Here is a 19264-nt window from a genome sequence, read left to right on the forward strand (position 1 = left end):
CATCTACATGGCCTCCCTCATAACCATCGTCAGAAACCACGGGCTCAACATCGTCTCCTATGCTGATGACACCCAGTTAATCCTCTCCCTCACCAAAGAACCCAACATCACCAGGCAAAACTTCCAAGAAGGGATGAAAGCCGTTGCTACCTGGATGAAGAAGAGCTGCCTGAAACTCAACTCAGAGAAAACAGAAGTCCTCATTCTTGGCTCCACACCCTCCGCATGGGACAACACGTGGTGGCCCCCTACCCTCGGAAATCCCGATTGTTGATATTGAAACCCTGCCCGTGCTCTGGACGGATCACAGGCTGATTAGGTTCTCCGTGTTGGAGAACGGGCGAACGAACAGCAGCGCCCCCATACTGCCCAGACCAGCTGTGAGAGCGTTGCATAGAGTGACGCCCGATATGCTGGAGCAGGCGCTTGTGGATCATCCATGCCCCTTCTCGGGCGATTTGGAACGGGACACTGAGGCTCTGCAGCTGTGGCTGACTGAAAGGTTGAATGATCTTGCCCCAAGGGCGGCCCCCCGGTCCACGGCAATACGGCGATCTGCGCCGTGGTTTACGGAGGCGCTGCGTGTGGCTCGCAGCCAATGTAAGGTTGCTGAGCGGGCCTGGCGCCTTCAGTATGACGGGAAGGCCAAACTCGCCTATAGGTCGGCTGTGAAGGCTTATCACCGGGACATCCTGTGTGCAAAGAAGGAATATCTTGCTAGGAGGATCGAGGCGTCGGTGAACTCCTGTAAGGAGATCTTCACTGTGGTGAAGGAGTTCACGACCCCCAGCTCCAACTTGCCCCTTCCAGTTTCTCCTGACTCGTGGGCGTGTGATCTTGCCAGCTTCTTTACAGATAAGATCAAGGCGATTCAGGCCTCCTTCTTGGAGAGGTCGGAGGAGGGGTGTTGCGGCTCCGGGGCGGGACGCGTTCCATCGTCCACGCCTGTTGCTGTGCTGTCGGACTTTCCATCTGTTTCTAGCGATGCGTCCCTGTTGCTGCTGGCCAGCCTTAAATCGGGCTCGCCGCTAGACCCCTGCCCTGCCAAATTTTTGGCCAGGATGGCGGCGATGGTGAACCCACTGGTCAACCTCCTTCTCAATGCCTCCTTGAGGGAGGGGAGTGTCCCACGCACCTGGAAAAGGGCGATGGTGATCCCCCTCCTGAAAAAGCCCGGTTTGGACGCCGAGGTCCTGGCCAACTACAGGCCAATTTCTCTTCTCCCGGCTCTGGTGAAGATCACAGAGAAACATGTGCATGGCATCTTGTCTGGTTTCTTAGAAACAAACAATCTACTTCATCCATCCCAATCCGGATTTCGTCCTAATTTAAGTACGGAAACGGCTTTGCTGGAGGTCTCGGAGGTCATTCGCGAGACTTTGGATTTTGGAGGCAAGGCCATGCTTGTCATGTTAGATCTGTCGGCGGCCTTTGACACCGTCCCCCATGTGGCGCTCCTCGCCAGGCTCCATGACATCGGCCTTAGGGGGACGGTGCTCAAATGGTTTACATCTTTTCTTGAGGGCCGCCGCCAGACGATCTGGGTTTCCCAGAGCTCCGCTGAGATGCCGCCATTGGGAGTCGGAGTTCCACAGGGTTCTGTGTTGAGCCCGACGTTGTTCAACATCTTCATGTCCCCTCTGGCGCCCTTGGTGGAGGCTTATGGGGCCCAGATCGTGTCATACGCAGATGACACGCAACTCCTCTTCACCTGCGGAAAAGATCAGGCATTTGATGGAGAGAGTATTCGGGGGTGCTTGGGAATGGTCTTCGACTGGTTCCAGCGGAATAGCCTGAAGGCCAATTCCAGCAAGTCGGAGGTTTTATTCTTCGGCTGTGCTACCGACCCGGAGTGGCAGAAATGGTGGCCGTTGGATATGTGTCCTCCTGCACAGTCATCGCTGGTTTCCAAAAACCTGGGAGTCAAGCTGGACAATAAGCTTATGTTGAGAGCGCATGTTCTTGCTCTGGCGGGCACCTGCTTTGGCATTTTGAAGATGCTCCGCAAGTTTCTACCATTGCTCTCTGTGGAGCACAGGCGGATCACTGTGCAAGCTCTTATTGGATCGAGGCTGGATTACGCGAACGCCCTCTTCCTTGGCCTCCCGGATTATTTGGTCCAGCGCCTGCAGGTGGCGCAGAACTCTGCCGCTCGTGCCATTTTTGGCCTTCACAGGCGAGCACGAGTATCCGGGCTGCTGCAGACGCTTCACTGGTTGCCCATCCGGAAGCGGATTATGTTTAAATCCTTGACGCTGATGCATGAAGCACTTTTTGGCTCTGGCGCTAGGTATTTGCAACGGAGGCTGTCTTTTTACCATCCAGCCCGTTCACTGCGGTCAGAATCTCTTTTCATGGCCGTGGTTCCGCGTGTGAGGAAGGCCCGCACTGGGGGGCGCTCTTTTAGCCTCAAGGCCCCTCAGCTTTGGAATTCGCTTCCGCTGGTTTTACGCAGCACTTCTAATTTGCTTCAGTTTAGGAAGAGCCTGAAGACTTGGCTTTTTAACCTTTAGGTTTTCTTTTTTCCTTTTTTGCCTTGTGGTCTGTTATTGGTCTGTTGTGTTATTTTACACTGAGCTGCATGTGGAAAGCGCCGGGACACTCTTTCTGAGTAGCCGTGCGCTATATCAACACAATATAACATAACATAACATAACAATCCCCCACCCCCACAGACCACACACGAAACCTCAGATTCATACTATACTCATCGCTCACGATGAACCACCAGATCAACGCCGTGTCCTCGGCCTGTTTTAACACCCTCCGCGTATTCTGAAAGAGTTTCAGATGGATCCCACCCGAATCCAATATATAAAAAAGAATATTTATAAAACAAAATAGAATCTGCATTCATTATTCTACACTTCATAAAAGCAACGACCTATCCAAAAAGTGCTGCACCACAACATCATCCTCAAATTAAAAACCATCATCATAAAACTGTATATTAAATTATTTGGTTTTCTTCTACAATTCTTCCTAATTCCTTTAGATACAAAGTTATGAATTTAACCCCCCCTCGCCCCCTCAAGAAAGCCACAGGACGACACATCAAGAAAGCAAGTTGGTTCGACCCTGCACTCCAAGAATCCAAGAGCTCCTGCCGACGACTTGAAAAGCCATGGAGGAACAACAAAACCACAGAAACATGCACCGCCTACAGAGCAGCCACCACAACACACCACCAACTCATCAAATCCACAAAGAAGAATTTCCTCCAAGACAGAAACCTCACCAACACCCACAATTCCAAAGAACTCTTATACATAATCAAGGAATTTACTAAACCCTGCAGTGAAACAACAGATGTCCCACCCTCCCAAGACCTCTGCAACAGACCCAGCACCTTCTTTCACCTCAAGATTAAGATGTTCTATGACAACTTCGACAACCAAGACCTACGCACCACTCAAGCTCCCACCCCCAATGACGCCACTTAACACACCCGGCTCACTTGGACTCCACTCATGACCGAAGGCACCTTAAAGATCATGAAGAGTATTCACTCCGGAGCAACCTCTGACCCCTGCCCACCCCACATATTCCACGAAGCCGCCACGGCCACTGCACCCGAAATATGCCAGACGATTAACTGCTCCCTCAAAACCGCCATGTTCCCGGATGACTGGAAACATGCCAAAGTCAAACCCCAACTGAAAAAACCCACCGCAGACCCGACGGACCTCAAGAATTTTAGGCCCCTCTCCCTGCTTCCTTTGGCAGCCAAGCTCATCGAATAGGCAGTCAAACCCATCTAGCAAACTTAATCGAAGCCAACAACGTCCTGGACAGCTCCCAATCCAGATTCCGCAGCAACCACAGCACTGAGAACGCTCTACTCACTGGCACAGATGACATCTGCTCCCACCTCGACCAGGGCTAAACAGCAGCCCTCATCCTCTTGGACACCTCGGCCACCTTCGACACCGTCTACCACCCCACACTAGCCACCAGACTCCATGACGCCGGCGTCCACGGAAAGCCACTTGCCTGGATATGCTCATTTCTCACAGGCAGAACTCAGCGAGTCAGACTCCCACTCTACCTCTTGGAACCAACAAAGACCAGATGCGGAGTGATCCTCCCTCAGGCCCACCCTCTTCAACATCTACATGGCCTCCCTCATAACCATCGTCAGAAACCACGGGCTCAACATTGTCTCCTATGCTGATGACACCCAGCTAATCCTTTCCCTCACCAAAGAACCCAACATCACCAGGCAAAACTTTCAAGAAGGGATGAAAGCCGTTGCTACCTGGATGAAGAAGAGCTGCCTGAAACTCAACTCAGAGAAAACAGAAGTCCTCATTCTTGGCTCCACACCCTCTGCATGGGACAACACGTGGTGGCCCCCTACCCTCGGAAATCCCCCACCCCCACAGACCACACACGAAACCTCAGATTCATACTATACTCATCGCTCACGATGAACCACCAGATCAACGCCGTGTCCTCGGCCTGCTTCAACACCCTCCGCGTATTCTGAAAGAGTTTCATATGGATCCCACCCGAATCCAATATATAAAAAAGAATATTTATAAAACAAAATAGAATCTGCATTCATTATTCTACACTTCATAAAAGCAACGACCTATCCAAAAAGTGCTGCACCACAACATCATCCTCATCTTAAAAACCATCATCATAAAACTGTATAATAAATTATTTGGTTTTCTTCTACAATTCTTCCTAATTCCTTTAGAAACACATTTATGAATGTAACCCCCTGCAGACCAGCGGAATCAAAGACCCACCCAACCAGGTGGTTACAGCTTCCCTGCATGTTTGTATGTTCATATTAATGAATATTTCTTTCAAAAATATATTTCTTTCTTTTAATAACTTCGGACATGCACAGAGAATATGTGATAGGGATTCATGTTTATAGTTGCACAATCTGCAGTCTCGATTATGGTAATGATATTTCCAGGAGGGGATCAAATCCTTTTTTCCCACATACCAAAATGTAAATTCATGAATTGGTTCTTTAAAATTTTTGAGAAATGTGCTGATAAATAAACCTGCGGTTTCATGGTACCATATGAATTAATCACTGTCCGGGCATGGCGTCTTTGTAATAAGCTGTTTCCATCTTTTATATTAGACAGGATTTTTGTTGACCGATTTAATGCTTTGTTAAAGGCCTGTTTCCCCATACCTGAGTTCCAAATTTCTTGAACACAAAGATCATCAACAACTTGTGCTAAGTAGCAGCCCCAGGAACCTTGTGTTTTCTTCTCTCCCTGAGCTTCTATTTCTTTCCAGCACAAATTCTCAATAGAATCAATTGTGGCTGCTTTAAGCCTTCCACATAATTTAATTTGATGCATTTTATTGGTCAGACCAAACTCTAAACGGACTTAAGCTGGTGATGCTGCTGGCTGTATGAGGAAGACATTTTTATAAACCTTCGTTTGGATATTATTTAAGATTGCGATTTCACAATCCCATATAATTTCACTACCATATGTGACAGAAGGCATTAACTGTGCCGACATAACAGATAATAGGTGGCTGTAAGATGGTCAGCTTAATTTCTTTTTTAATAAATTGAAGCCATAGATAAGACTTTGCGCTTTAGCCCTCATTGCTAGAGATTGATGTTTAGAACTCATTTTTCTCTCGATTTTAAACCCCAGGAATTTGTATGAGGCAACAACCTCAACTTTTTATTTTTTCCGTCCAAAAACGTGTTTTTTTAATTTGGCATCCACTAACCGCACTACCTTTGTTTTAGATACATTTAATTCGAATCCATGCTGATCCATACAATTCCCTAGTGTGCTCATACTGCGCTGTAGCCCTATTGTGGTTTGGCTGAAAAGCACTATATCGTCAGCATACTGTAAACACCTAATTTCCTCTGTGGCTAACGTTCGTGGATGACTGTTTACTCCAGTAAGTGCTTCTTCAAGATCAGCTAAATACAGATTAAAAAGGCTTGGGGCTAACACGCACCCGTTGTGGGTGCCTATTTTCTTTGTTACACAACTACCATCACATATTTTCACCTGAGTTCAGGTATCAGTATATACTTCTTTAATGGTGCTCAGTAAGTTGTTTGGAATACCCCACGTTGCCAGTTTTTTCCATAGGTGATTTCGGGGCACACAATCAAAAGCTGACTTTAAGTCCACAAAGCATGCAGGAAATCCCTTCTCCTACCTCGCAGCAAAGGCCAGGAACGACCTCCCCCTCCACCTCCGTCAAGTACCCACACTGCTCCAGTTCAGAAAGGACCTCAAGACCTGGCTCTTCGGATGAACCCAGCACTCAACAGAGCCTTCCCCCTCCCACAGCACCTTGAGACCCTCACGGATGAGCAGCTGCTCTTTACCCACCCCTAATTGATTGATTGAAGAGACTTGAAATATTCTTCTAAGATTTCCGCCCCCCCCCCCCCATTTCAGATAAACACACTGTGGATACATGTACGTTAGTATGGCCTAGCTAACCAGAATAGTATGTTTGGCAATCATATATTTGATTACATTTTTAAAAGGCTTAACATAACTGTAATATTTAAATAAGTCATATTTAAACATTGCAAATTTAATAGAATAATTGTGAAAAATTCTGGGGTGGGACCTCATCTGTGTTTTGTTTTCCAGGAGTGTGACATTAAAAAGTTTGAAGACCACTGAGCTAAGTGAAGGCGTAGTGAGTCATATGCTAGATATGCTTTGTGAAGGAGGAAAATGTATGAAACAATATCCTGAACAAAAACCATAAATAGAGCTGTTTGTTTAGAAAAGCCAAAATGGTTGAATAGTTTCCATTTGACTGTATAACAGGTCTTAGAGGTGAGCCTGCACCCCTCGTAAGATGACCTTACAGTCATCTGAGAGGTAAGTACCCACGTTCTAAGATCTCAGGTGCCATATGGCATGGTTGAGTTGCCTAGGGTCTTGGTATCTAATATGACCCAATTTCTCAGTAAGAAGGTTCTGTCTGTTTGGGAGTTTCTGGGTGTGGGCTGATAGACCTTTCTAGATGCACTGAATAACAGTGTTGTCTGGGCCAAGTCAGGGTCACCAGAATTCGAGTGGTGGATACCTACCTCATCTTCCTGATCACTTGGGAGAGGTGGAAAAGTGTTAGGAAATATTCTTGGCCAATGCACCCATAGTGCATTGCCTATCAATTGTGGATGTGGGTACCTGGATGTATAGCTTTGGCCTTTTGCATTTTCTGTTGGTGGCAAATTAGTTAAAGAGTGGGGTCTCACACGGAGGGGAAGGTAGTTTTCATAGCGAGCTCCAGGTGCTCTGTTGAGGGTGCATAAGGCCAGCACTGAAGGGCTTACTTGAAGCACCAGGCCGAGCGGAGTTGTCTGGAAGGTTTTTGGAAATGAATTTGCCCATTCAGGTAGGCAGGGCCTGTGTTATGGAGTTAATTAAATTCTGGTGTGATGTTGGCTCGGTGTAGGAGGCTGAGAATAGCCTGCTTGCAGCTTTTTGGACAGTCTGCAGCCTTCTTGTGAGCTGGATGGTTATAGCTGCCTAGTCATGTTGTCTGTGTGCACAAGTACCACCTTGTGACGTAACAAGGAGTAGAAGACTTTGAGAGCTAGGTAAACAGAGGAGTTTCAGGCAATTGATATGCCTCCCCTGGTGAAAGGTGGAGTCCAAGTGCCTTGGACAGTCATACTGTTTAGATGTGTACCCCATCCAGTAAGTGACGATTCTCTACTAATGGTCACATGTGGAAGAGGGCCTTCCAAAGGCATGCCCATCAACAGATTGTTCCTGTTCCACCAGTCCTGGCCTTAATCAACAGAAGATCCTCCCACTGAACTTCCACTTAAGACCATTGAATTGCACGGGACTGCTGAAGTAGACGCATCTGCAGTGTGGCATTTGGGACAATGGCTATTCAGGATCCCATCATACCTAGGAGCTACCTAGGAGCTTCATTATCATCCTTACAGTTATGGGATAAGATTATGAAGAGGAGCCACCTGCTGAAATGCCATCACTCTCTGCTGATTAAGGTATGCTCTCTATGAGGGGCGTGGCCAAACAGGCTACGATGTCAGACATGTCCTGCTGAGGCTCCGCGATCGGGCTAGCATATTGCCCGCTTCCCTGCATCGCATCGAACAGCTGAGCCGACATCCAGGTGTCGGAACACATACAACACCCAGCGGTGCCTCAAAATCCCGACAGTTGGGCTAACTCCCAACCGAAAATCGAAATTATCGGGACCCTGACCCTCGGCGGCAAGATGGCACCCGCCCGCTCCTGACTGCAGGCCCAGGGAGATCGGACTTGTACCGAGCGACACACACCGAAGGCAGGTGCCACAAAACAAACAGCCAAGAACACGGTGGCGGTGAGGGGACATCCCGGCATTGGAAATACTCAGCGCCCGCCCCGGGAACACGCAAGAAGACTAATACCGGCGGTGGCGACCATCGACGGCCCGCCATCTTAGATGCTGCAGCCCTGCTCTGACAGCTTCCCGGACCCGCGATGCAACCGAGCAGGGCCGGAGGCACCAACTCATGATTCCAGTGACCCGGAGGCGGAGAACTGATTACCGCCGCCAGCCCAGCGGCGAACTATGGGACAGTACTCTGCCGGTGCCACCTGATCTCAAAATGGCACCTGGGGAGCGTGGCGAACAGCGGGACTGAAGACGAGTCCCTGGGCCACCCGTGAACACACAGCACCGACGAGATAGAGGTGAGCAGCGGACCCCCCGAATCGAGAGTCAACGCACAAGTGACCCCCGCCCACTGCTGCAGAAGCTGAACACACCAGAGACAGACGATGCCTGACCTTAATATGGCGGCTCAGTAATTCACGTCGAACCTGCACGCCAAGTCCTCGGAGGGTTGCTTGCTCTGGCAGCCAGATCACCCACGATCCCCGCAAGGAACTTATCCCTGAACAACACGCACAGTATATCACACCCCTCCTGGCAGCGCCCGCCCCCCACCCCTAAAACCGCAAGGAAGCAGGCCTGATGTTGGGGCGACCGGAGTAGAGATTCCCCCCGCCCAGACAATCACTGAACTGCTACAACTCTCTCACCTTGCCCGGTAAGTGCCTATTATCCAGCGAGACCACCAAGCCAGGCATCGGGACACTTCAAAAGCGAGCCACATACTCCACAGCCACTGACAACGCTCGCTGCACACAAGACCTTCCCAGTCACCGCAATGGGGCAGCCGAGAGCATCACAACATACCACAGTGCCCGAGACTGCACCGGAGAACATGCCAAATACCTGGACATGGGCCAAAACTACTGTGCATCAGTCTGACCCGTCAATTTCGGACAAACTGGATCAGGTGTTGGCAGCCATCGAAATCTCCAGGGTGTCCATGGAGGAGCGACTTGGCACCCTAACGACAGATATCAGCCTCATCCGGCATGACCATCGAAAACTGGCCGACAAAGTGAAGGATGGGGAGAAGACACTAGCCGACCTGCAACCCACCGTCAAGGCACACCAAGCGACGCTCCAAGATGCCTTTAGCCATCTGACCACCATGGAGGAGCGTGCAGACGATTTAGAAGGACGCTCGAGGCGCTGTAACATCTGCGTGCTGGGTCTCCCAGAGGGAATCGAAGGCTCGAACCCGTTGGAATACATAGAAGCATGGATGAAATCTTTCACCCCCACGGCTGACCGGATGGCATTCTTCTCCATAGAACAGGGTCCATGTCCGCAGGCCCATGCCGGGAGTCGCCCCCAGACCGATGCTAGCAAAATTCCTGCACTTCCGAGACTGCGATGCAGTACTTCGAGCCGCCAGACAAGCAGGCCCCTTGCATGTGGAAAACAAACAGATAATGATATTCCCCGATTACGCACGGGCTGTACTGCAACAAAGATCATCGTTTCTGGAAGTGAAAAGTCGATTGCGGGCAAACACTACACAATATTCCCTGCCCGCCTCAAAGTTCTCCATAATGGCTCCGCCATCTTTTTCACGAACGCCGAAGAGGCGCACGAATAGGCGGATCAACACTGTACGCAACAATCCAGAGCAGAGACCACACGCGGCCCAAGTTTCAAATCCCCGTGCACCAGGAGACACAACCCGAAACAGCAAGGCAGCGGGACAAATAAGGTGACTGGGACTCGCATTCAAGACTCTCCGGACCTAGAACAAATCATGAAGGAGCGACGGGAGGTTCTCTGAGCGGTGACCGAGCTGCAGACCTCCCCACTCACGGAGGACACAGATCGACGCCCACACATTTTTTCTCTGGAGGGAGAGGACCACAGCGACGGCACGCTATCTTGAGTAGACTCAATTACGCCTCCCCTGGTCACCCCCCAGACAGCTGATGCCATGCAGGATGGGCAAACGAACACCCTCTCAGCATGAGATGATCTGACAACTCTTCCAACGACTAGCGCAACCAAGACTCAATCATGTCTGCGTTGAGTGCGCTCAATGGGTAAGCACACTCCAGACGACGCCCAATGATCCTGCAAATGCACGGTGAGCGAATAGCCTCGCACACACGCACTGCCATCCCCACAACATACTGTTATAATCTCCTCCTCCATGAGAGTAGGTTTGGACGTATCGTCGCAAGCGATAGGTCCATGGTATTGGGACTGTTTCCCGACCCCAGTTTACAGTTCATTACCCCCGTTTAGAATAGTCCCGTCCCCTCATGGAACTTCACACGATAGGGTATCCGCAACACACGAATAGGCGACAACGCGTATCACATGTGTTCCTTACGCTGCTGGGGAATCGTCGGGCACTATGCTCCAGCTGATACTTGCCATTCTGGCACGTACGGACCACACCACATAGCTATAACAACACAGAACACTGATATCAGCTTTCTAACACTCAACACTAGAGGCCTCCACACACCGAGCAAACATTACACTGTATACTCATATACTAAACGCCAAAACGCACGGATCGCGTTTTTGCAGGAGACGCATCTCACCACTACCGAAATAGGCAAACTACATATCAAATGGCGCGGAGCGATATGTCGGGAAGAGATACATTGATGATGTCCTGTGTATTTGGTCAGGAACGGAAGGAGAACTTATGGAGTTCCTCATCTGGTTGAACAGCCTGTATGAGTGTTTAAAGTTCACGTGGGCAATAAACAGAAATACTGCCACGTACCTAGACATTGATGCCATGGATAACAAATTGATGACACGTGTACACCAAAAACCCACCAATAAAAACTCGCTACTCCATTATATATCCTATCATCCTAGGGCGTTGCGAGATAATTTACCGGTGGGTCAATTTTTACGCTAGCGCAGAAACTGCTCGTCCACCCAGAGTTATTTTGAACAAACAGAGGCACTGTCTAGAAGATTGGAGGAGAGGGCCTATGTAAGATCATCAAACAAACTAGGAAAAGAGCCCTCAACACACCAAGGAGTGTCTTACTTGAAAGGAATGATAAAACCAATAATGATTGCATTCCAGTGGTTACGACTTTCGGGCCATGTTCTACCAAAATCAGACAAATCATCAGAAGACATTGGCATCTGCTTAGCACTGCGTCTATAAAATGCCCCAACCAAGGTTTGCTTTTAAACGATCTACAAACCTTCGGGACCGGTTGGTCCACACACGCCCTATGCAGGAACCTAGAGAATCGGGTGTACCTTCGGGGCACTACCCCTGTGGGGGATGTTCAGTTTGTGAACTCACAATGTCCACGAAGAGCGTTAGTTTAACACCTTCAGCGCGGCGCGGATTACCGCGCTGTGCTGAAGGTTCCGTGCGCGGGCGGGGCCATGACGGAGCGGTTCCGTCATGCGCACAGCGCAACCGACGCGCATGACGGAACCGCTCCGTCACTCGCATCGAAAGGGTTAACACATGGGAATACCTGGCATTTGAACAGGTTTAGTAACTGCAACACGACAAATGTAATTTACAGGATAACATGTCCATGTGACTTACACTACATTGGTCTCATGACACGCAAAATTAAGGTCAGAATTCAGGAACATGTCAGTACCCTCAAGTCAGGGAAACTCACGACAAAACTGGTCCAACATTTCGTCACTCAGAAACATCGACCCAGAGATATACGATGGGTGGTACTAGAAAAGGTACTAGGTGATCAGTACAACATGGAGAATAGACTCATCATGAAGGATGCCCGTTGGATCTACGAAGAGGGGGTAGACCAAGAAGGGCTTAATGATCATATAGAGTGGAACAAAGTGGCACCTTTTTAGGTAAGCACAGGCAGAAGAAACTGTTGTAATGTGACTTGGTTTGCCTCTAGCCACTTAATGAGGGCCTTTTTCATATATATTTTTTGATAATTTCTATGCTTTCTAATTTTTGACATCTGCATGTGAAGCCCATTGGTTAATAAATGGTTTTCCTAAATTAGTAAAAATTAAAAAATATACTCCATACAATGAGCACAATTCTCGGGAACTGTACAAAAACCCATTTTACGTATAAATACTCTGACTGACCAACTAAATAGGAAATTCAAATATGTACGATCTATACACTGACTTTTTGCCACTGTTGGATTTTAACACATACGGGGTATATATGATATGAGCCCATAAATATAGGTGCCAGGCTACCTTAGACATTCTAAGATGGCCGCCGTTATAGTATCAGTCCCGGCACACAAGGATCTCAACCGGAAGTAGGGCGTGACTCACGTTGAGTCCGGCACGTACTCCTGGTGAGAAAAAGAGCTTTCTGGGCAGTTAAACATTAGGGACCGAGCTTTGGCCGTACACCGACAGATCGGTAAGACAGGGCTTCTGAATAAGGGAACTTTTTTGGCATATCGCGGCTTTGTTGCCGATTACGAGAGACGCCCAAGAGTAAACACGAACAAGAAGCGGGTTAACTCTTACGGGCTGAGCAGATTGCTCGTAACTTTTAACGTAGCGGATAGCAGTATTGATTGAGTGATATTGAGCGTTTTCACTGTGATTAGGGGCTCGCTCGACAGGGGTGCAAGCATACATAATCTAGGGGGTCCTGCTAACATTTCAAGATATTTGAGGCTATGGTGTCCCTGAAGAACAGGTAGAACCAAACATAAAGGGGCATTATATACTTGTAGATGGGACATATAGCGAAGGTAATCAACTGAGGGTCCAAGAGTGGGGATGCAGCTAGACACTACATATGAGTACGGTCAACTGAACTTCATATATATAGGGTATGAGCTTTTAATTTTCTTTCACTTTCTCTGCACAGACTGACTTATTGCAGTAACGGGAGCTGTTAAGTAATCACACACCGTGGTTGCAGGTATGCCGAAGAGGGGCAACCATTCGGTAATTATATTACATATGATACCTTCGATTCCCCAGAGAGAGAGTTTTTAAGTTGATGATGTGTGTTCAGGAATGTGCTGACGAAATGTGGTGTGCTGTCACTTGCAGGTATAAACAACGGAGAAAAGAGGTGCAGTGAGGACGCTGACCCTAACCCTGACGAAATTGCCATAAAATCCACAAGGCAATGAAACATGTTGGTTTTATTTTGAGCAGACACACAGCAAGGAATAAATTAATATAGCCAGCGTGTCTAGCTCGTTTTTAAATTGAGGCACACCAGGTTTCTATGCTAGACCCCGGTCTTTCCTTTTACGGGTCACTTGTTAAATCTATTTCAAATACTTGGTTCATTTTTTCCTCACCACCTTCTATATATTTTTTAAGTTGGCAGATGCTAATGATGAGAACCTGAGGACGCAGGCGAGTACCAGCCTGTAACCTCCCTTGGTGTTGCTGCCGTGATGCACGGTCTACTTTTCCTCACCTTTTTCTTTAGTTCTTTACCTGTTTTCTCCTTTCTATTCACCCATACATTGGTGGGAAATCCTGCATCAATAGACAGTACACACCACAATTATAAGCAGTGATTTAGGTCATTGGAGGGCAGAAGCATAATTTGGATTCTCTGCATGGACACGTAAGTTATGTGTTTCCTTTAAAAGTTTAAGGTGAACGTTGTGTTTTTGTTCACACATTGAGATGAAACAGGTCTGTTGTTGAGGAGGCGGAACGATATGTGCCACGTCATACTCCGCATACGTACATGGGGCGCTGATTTGGGTTCGACCAGGGACCCCATTTCAGGAACTCAGACGGGTGGTGGACAAGGAGGATAGATACACCCTACTAGAGGGACTCCTAGATGGGCAATCAGTACTCCTGGGCAGTATATACGCCCGAACGTAGAACAAGACAGGTTCTGGGACCGCCTCACTGGGGTTCTGGCCCAATTTGCTTCCATACCGTGGATAATAGGGGGCGATTATAACTGCACACTAAACCTCACCCTGGATCGCTCCCACCCCCCACCCACACAATCTTCAGCCAATATACAAACAGACAGGTTTAAAGCCTGGGTCACACAATGGGTGCTCACAGACGCATGGAGAATGCGTCATCCACAGACTCAACTGTATTCGTTTCACTCCATACCACATAACCTGCTAGTCCGACTAGACAGATTTTTATGCTCAGCGGCGATTCTATCCAAAATTCAGCATACAGACTACCTGGGTAGGATATTCTCTGACCATGACGCCCAGATTCTGCGGTTAAACTGGAGACCCCCACACTCCCCAGTTCCCACCTGGCGACTACCACAGGACTGCCTGACAGACCAAGCCTTCAAACACGAACAGGGGCAAAGCATACAGGACTACTTTACTAATAACACAGGGACAGCGTCCTCAACGTTAGTGGAGTGGTACACATTCAAAGCAGTGGCCTGGGAAGAATGTATTAAACAAATAGTTGGGGTAAAACGGACACTAGAACAAGCACTCACAAGAGCCAAAACGCAACTAGCCACTGCTACTAAACGAGACGACTTATCTGGAGAGGCGGCGACACAAATAGCCAAAGCAAAGACAGAGTACCTAGCTGCCTGTGTCGACCTCCGTCGATACAACTTCAGGGTGTATGCAACCCGGATGCATAAGGAGCGGGATAAAACGGACACATTATTGGCATGGTTAGCAAAACAGGACACCGGCGTGAAACCCATAACTGAAGTGATAGACCCCCTTGGAAATCTAGTGTGGTCCTTGGCTGAGATCCTCTTGGCGTTCCATCAATACGACTCAGATGTCTACCATAGCCCAGCACCAACCGGGCAGGACATACTAGATCATTTTCTTGACCGTTGACGATCCCCAAAATCACAAAAGCAGACAGGACGAATTGGACACAGAAATACAATCTGCTGATATCACTCAAGCCCTACACGCACTAGCTCGCAACAAAGCACCGGGGCTGGACGGTTTCCCCCTGGAATATTACTCAACCTGCTCCCCCCTGTTGGTCCCTCGCTTGGTGGTGATGTTTGCGACCGCATTAGAAAAAGGAGAGTTACCAAGATCCCTCCAGGAATCAGTTATCGTAACCTTCCTGAAACCAAACCGTGGCCCGCAACAGATAGCCTCTTACCGCCCCATCACGCTTCTATCCGCCGACTGTAAGATCCTAGGGAAGATATTAGCGGACAGATACACACAAATCCTACGACCCCTGGTTCACCTGGATCAATGTGGTTTCATTCCGGGCAGAAACACGGCCCAAAATATACATCAACTTTTCCATATCCAAGATCAAGTAAGTGACGCGTTCCCCAGGGCAGCCTGCCTTATCCTAGACCTCAAGAAGGCCTTTGATACCCTCACATGGCAATATCTATTCTCTGTCCTTTTTTTTTTTATATTCTTTATTGTTTTATACATTAATAAACCCCCCACACCCATCTCCCACCCCCATACTTCTCAGACATTGCCCACACCTAAGATTTATTACATATTACATACATATGAATATCACAAAAGTAGATTTTAGTTCCTCTGGTGGAAAATTATCCCTTACAATCACTGCGATTCAAATCATATTTGGTTTCCACCAACAAACGTAATACATATGTCATTACTTAACCATTCTACGTATGATTTTGCATCCACAGCCTTAAAGAGTCCCATATTGCTAACCCTCTTATGCGTTTATTGGGCTCCTTCCTTTTATAGATGGCTACCTCTAGGCTACACATTGCCAATAGTCTGGCTCTCCACTGTTGAAACGCAGGAGGATTTGGATCCAACCAGGCTGACGCTATACACATCCTTAAACATGCCATTGACACGAAGATCAGAACTTGCAAATGTTTAGATCGGTTTATATTCGCTGGGCCTAACATTATTTCCTCCACTGTAATTTCTATTCTTGCTTTTAAAATCTCTGATAGATAACCTGATATCTCATCAATCAGATTACGTATAACATTGCAAGATGCGAAAATATGTACAGCGTCGGCATCAAATAGTGCACAGCGTGGACATGATGTACCTTTTCCCGTCCCCCACTTGGCTATCTTATAAGGCGTATAATATAATGAGAAAAATGTTTTATTGTATTGAGCTTGTAATTTAGTAGACATTAAGCAAGACAGGGATAGATCATAAGAGTGGTGGAGGGTTTCGGGGGAAGCCCCCAATTTATCTTAGCATTTTGACACCCACTTATCCATATCATCTGGATAGGAGGCATTCATGTATTAATAAATTTCTCCTATTGTTGTTGTTGTGCTTTTAACCCCTTCCATGCGTTCATCGGCCAACAGCCGTTGCGAGCACTACCTCCGTAGTGCCGCGCACGTCCGTTGGCCGACGCGGCCCCACCCACTCCGCAAAACGGACGCACCTATGCGGAATTACCGCCGCGGTTAACGAGTCAAGCAGCTTCTCAATGATTTGAATTCCTTGAAATTTTGCTCCACCACCCCTTTTCCTCCATAAGCAATCTCTAACCTGTAGGAATTTGAAGAAATCCCTATACCCTATTTCATAATCCTTCGGTAGCTCCTCAAAAGACTTCAAGCCTATAGTAGAGTAAAAGTAGCCTAGCTGCGTGATCCCTCCTTGTATCTATTTATCCATACAAATGTCTCTAAAAATCTCTGGGAGGTTCTCGTTTTTAGTTATAGGTGTGTAGTAAGATAGCCGCCCTATTACAAGTATTTTACGTACATTACACCAGGCCTTATAAATGCCATGGAGAGTCTTGAATCTAAATTTCTTAAAGTAACTGTTGTTTAGGTGTCGCCAGAGACACCCTTTGGTTTCGTCGCCCAATATCAATTCTTGCGGTGTTGGAACGTTGTTATTAATCCTATTATCCGTTTGAGTTAATAATAATTCTCTACATTACTTTAATATGGTAACCCCTTACTATAGTTTAAAATTAGGTAATGCCAGTCCACCTCTGACTTTAGATAGAATGATACATTTCAATGCTCTGCGTGGTCTTTTATAGCTCCATATAAACTGAGAGAACATACTGTCCATAACTTTAAACAGTTGTGGTGGAAATTCCAAACAAATCGTTCTAAAGTAATATAAAAATCTAGGTAGAAAAAGCATTTTGATCGGGTTACACCTGCCCCCAATTGATAAATGTAAATTATTCAGCCTGCTCAATTCTTTCTTTGTGTGCTGTATTAATGGGTCAAGATTATTATTAACTAAATTCTCCATATTAGCTGTGATGCTAACACCCAAATATGTAGCTTTCTCCACTACCCGTTCATCGCTCATCCTGATTTTACTATTGAGGATGATCTTTGTGCTGATTCAATTTATACCCGGACACCTGTCAAAAAAATGTAGCCTCCTCTTCTATTGCGTTTATTGCGTTATTAGGATCACTCGTAACTAGAGCGATATCATCCGCATACGCTAACGTTTTTGTAGGCCAGTTTCATGCCCATATTGGGGGTATTGATATGTTGTTGCCGAGTCTACGAATGAATGGGTCAATTAAAAAGCGCAAATAGAAGAGGAGAGCAGGGGCATCCCTGTCTTTTTCCCCCTAGTGATGGTTATCTTTTCTGACATTGACCCGTTTACCATTACAACTGCCGTTGGATCAATATATATCATTTGTATTGCTTTAATAAATTGTTCCCTAATACCACTTCTTAACATTACGGCCCAGAGATATTTCCAGGAGACCCTATCGAAAGCTTTTTCAGCGTCTAATAATATAAGTGCCATAGGGTCTCCTACAACTTCCGATTTGTCAAACAGTGATATCACCCTTTGCACGTGATCTGTTGTGGATCTCCCTGGGATGAACCCATGTTGACGGTCGGATACCATTTTATGTATAACTGGTGCTAATCGACTAGCTAATAGCTTTGAATATATCTTTGAGTCCCCATTTATCAGGGTAACAGGCCGATAGGACCAGAGTTCTGTAGGGTCTTTATTCTTTTTTTTAAAAGACTAGGATTTTAGATAGAGACCAAGATCCGGGAGGGCGTCCCCCCTGGAAGATATGTACGAACAGTTCCTGCATTATATTTTTTCGCTGCGGAGAGAATTTAACATAAAATTCCGATGGTATCCCATCCATTCCGGCCGCTTTCCCTATCGCTAAGCTGCTCATTGAAAGGAGGATTTCCTCCCACTGCGGTATGCCATCCAAGCTATCTTGATCCTCTGCTTCCAGTCTTAATGGTTCATTTTGATCTAGGTATTCCTCAATTTGTCCCTGCTGTATATCCGTGTCATCATATACCTTTTGATAAAACCGCTGGAACGCAGATCTTACTGCATTCGGTTCGGTCCTTTGCCCATATTCAGGGTCTCTGATTTCCCTTATTATATTGGCTGTGCTTCGCTCTCTGGTACGTACCTGCCAATTGATGTCTAACCTGTTCGCTCAATTTGTATATGCTTTCCCTATGCGTTGTTGCCTTAGCTATGGCTTTTTCCATTAAACTGTCGATAATAAGATTTTTAGCGGTTGCTACATGCGCTAGTTCATTTTCAGTTTCCATCCCTCTTGTATAGCTTTTACCAATACTTCCTCAGTGATACCCAAATTTCTCTGTAGTACCATCATTTTTTGTTTGGCCTCCCTGTTATAATTTAGTGAAAATCGGAGCGTCTCTCTAATTCCTGCCTTCAGGGCGTCCCAAACTATATCAATAGTAGTGCTGTCTACATTATCCTTTAGAAACTCAGGTATCCACTTCTTCATATGGAGAATATATTCCTCTTTCGCTAACAATGCCCTTTCAAATGTCCACATTTTAACACTGGCGTTCCATGCTCCAAATTCGATATTTAAAATAAGGGGATTGTGGTCAGACAACACCCTAGGCAGTTTCTCTATTGTGCAGTTTGAGCTTATCGTGTTTGAGACCATTATATATTCCAGTCTCACATGTTTAGAGTGCGGGTAGGAGAAATAGGTAAATCCTGGATCCCTTGGGTGGCCTGTT

At 47.0% G+C, this 19264-nt stretch overlaps 1 long non-coding RNA gene across 1 annotated transcript; it reads left to right on the forward strand.

Annotated features, from left to right (window-relative positions):
• Positions 1 to 12662: 12662 nt before the first annotated feature.
• On the forward strand, positions 12663 to 13519 carry LOC146809730 (uncharacterized). Its single transcript, XR_014965584.1, has 3 exons — positions 12663 to 12736; positions 13196 to 13275; positions 13384 to 13519. It is a non-coding gene; the product is annotated as an uncharacterized LOC146809730 (long non-coding RNA).
• The last annotated feature ends 5745 nt before the right edge of the window (positions 13520 to 19264 follow it).

The sequence above is a fragment of the Triturus cristatus genome, chromosome 7 (assembly GCF_964204655.1).
Source record: "Triturus cristatus chromosome 7, aTriCri1.1, whole genome shotgun sequence".
NCBI classification, from domain to species: domain Eukaryota; kingdom Metazoa; phylum Chordata; class Amphibia; order Caudata; family Salamandridae; genus Triturus; species Triturus cristatus.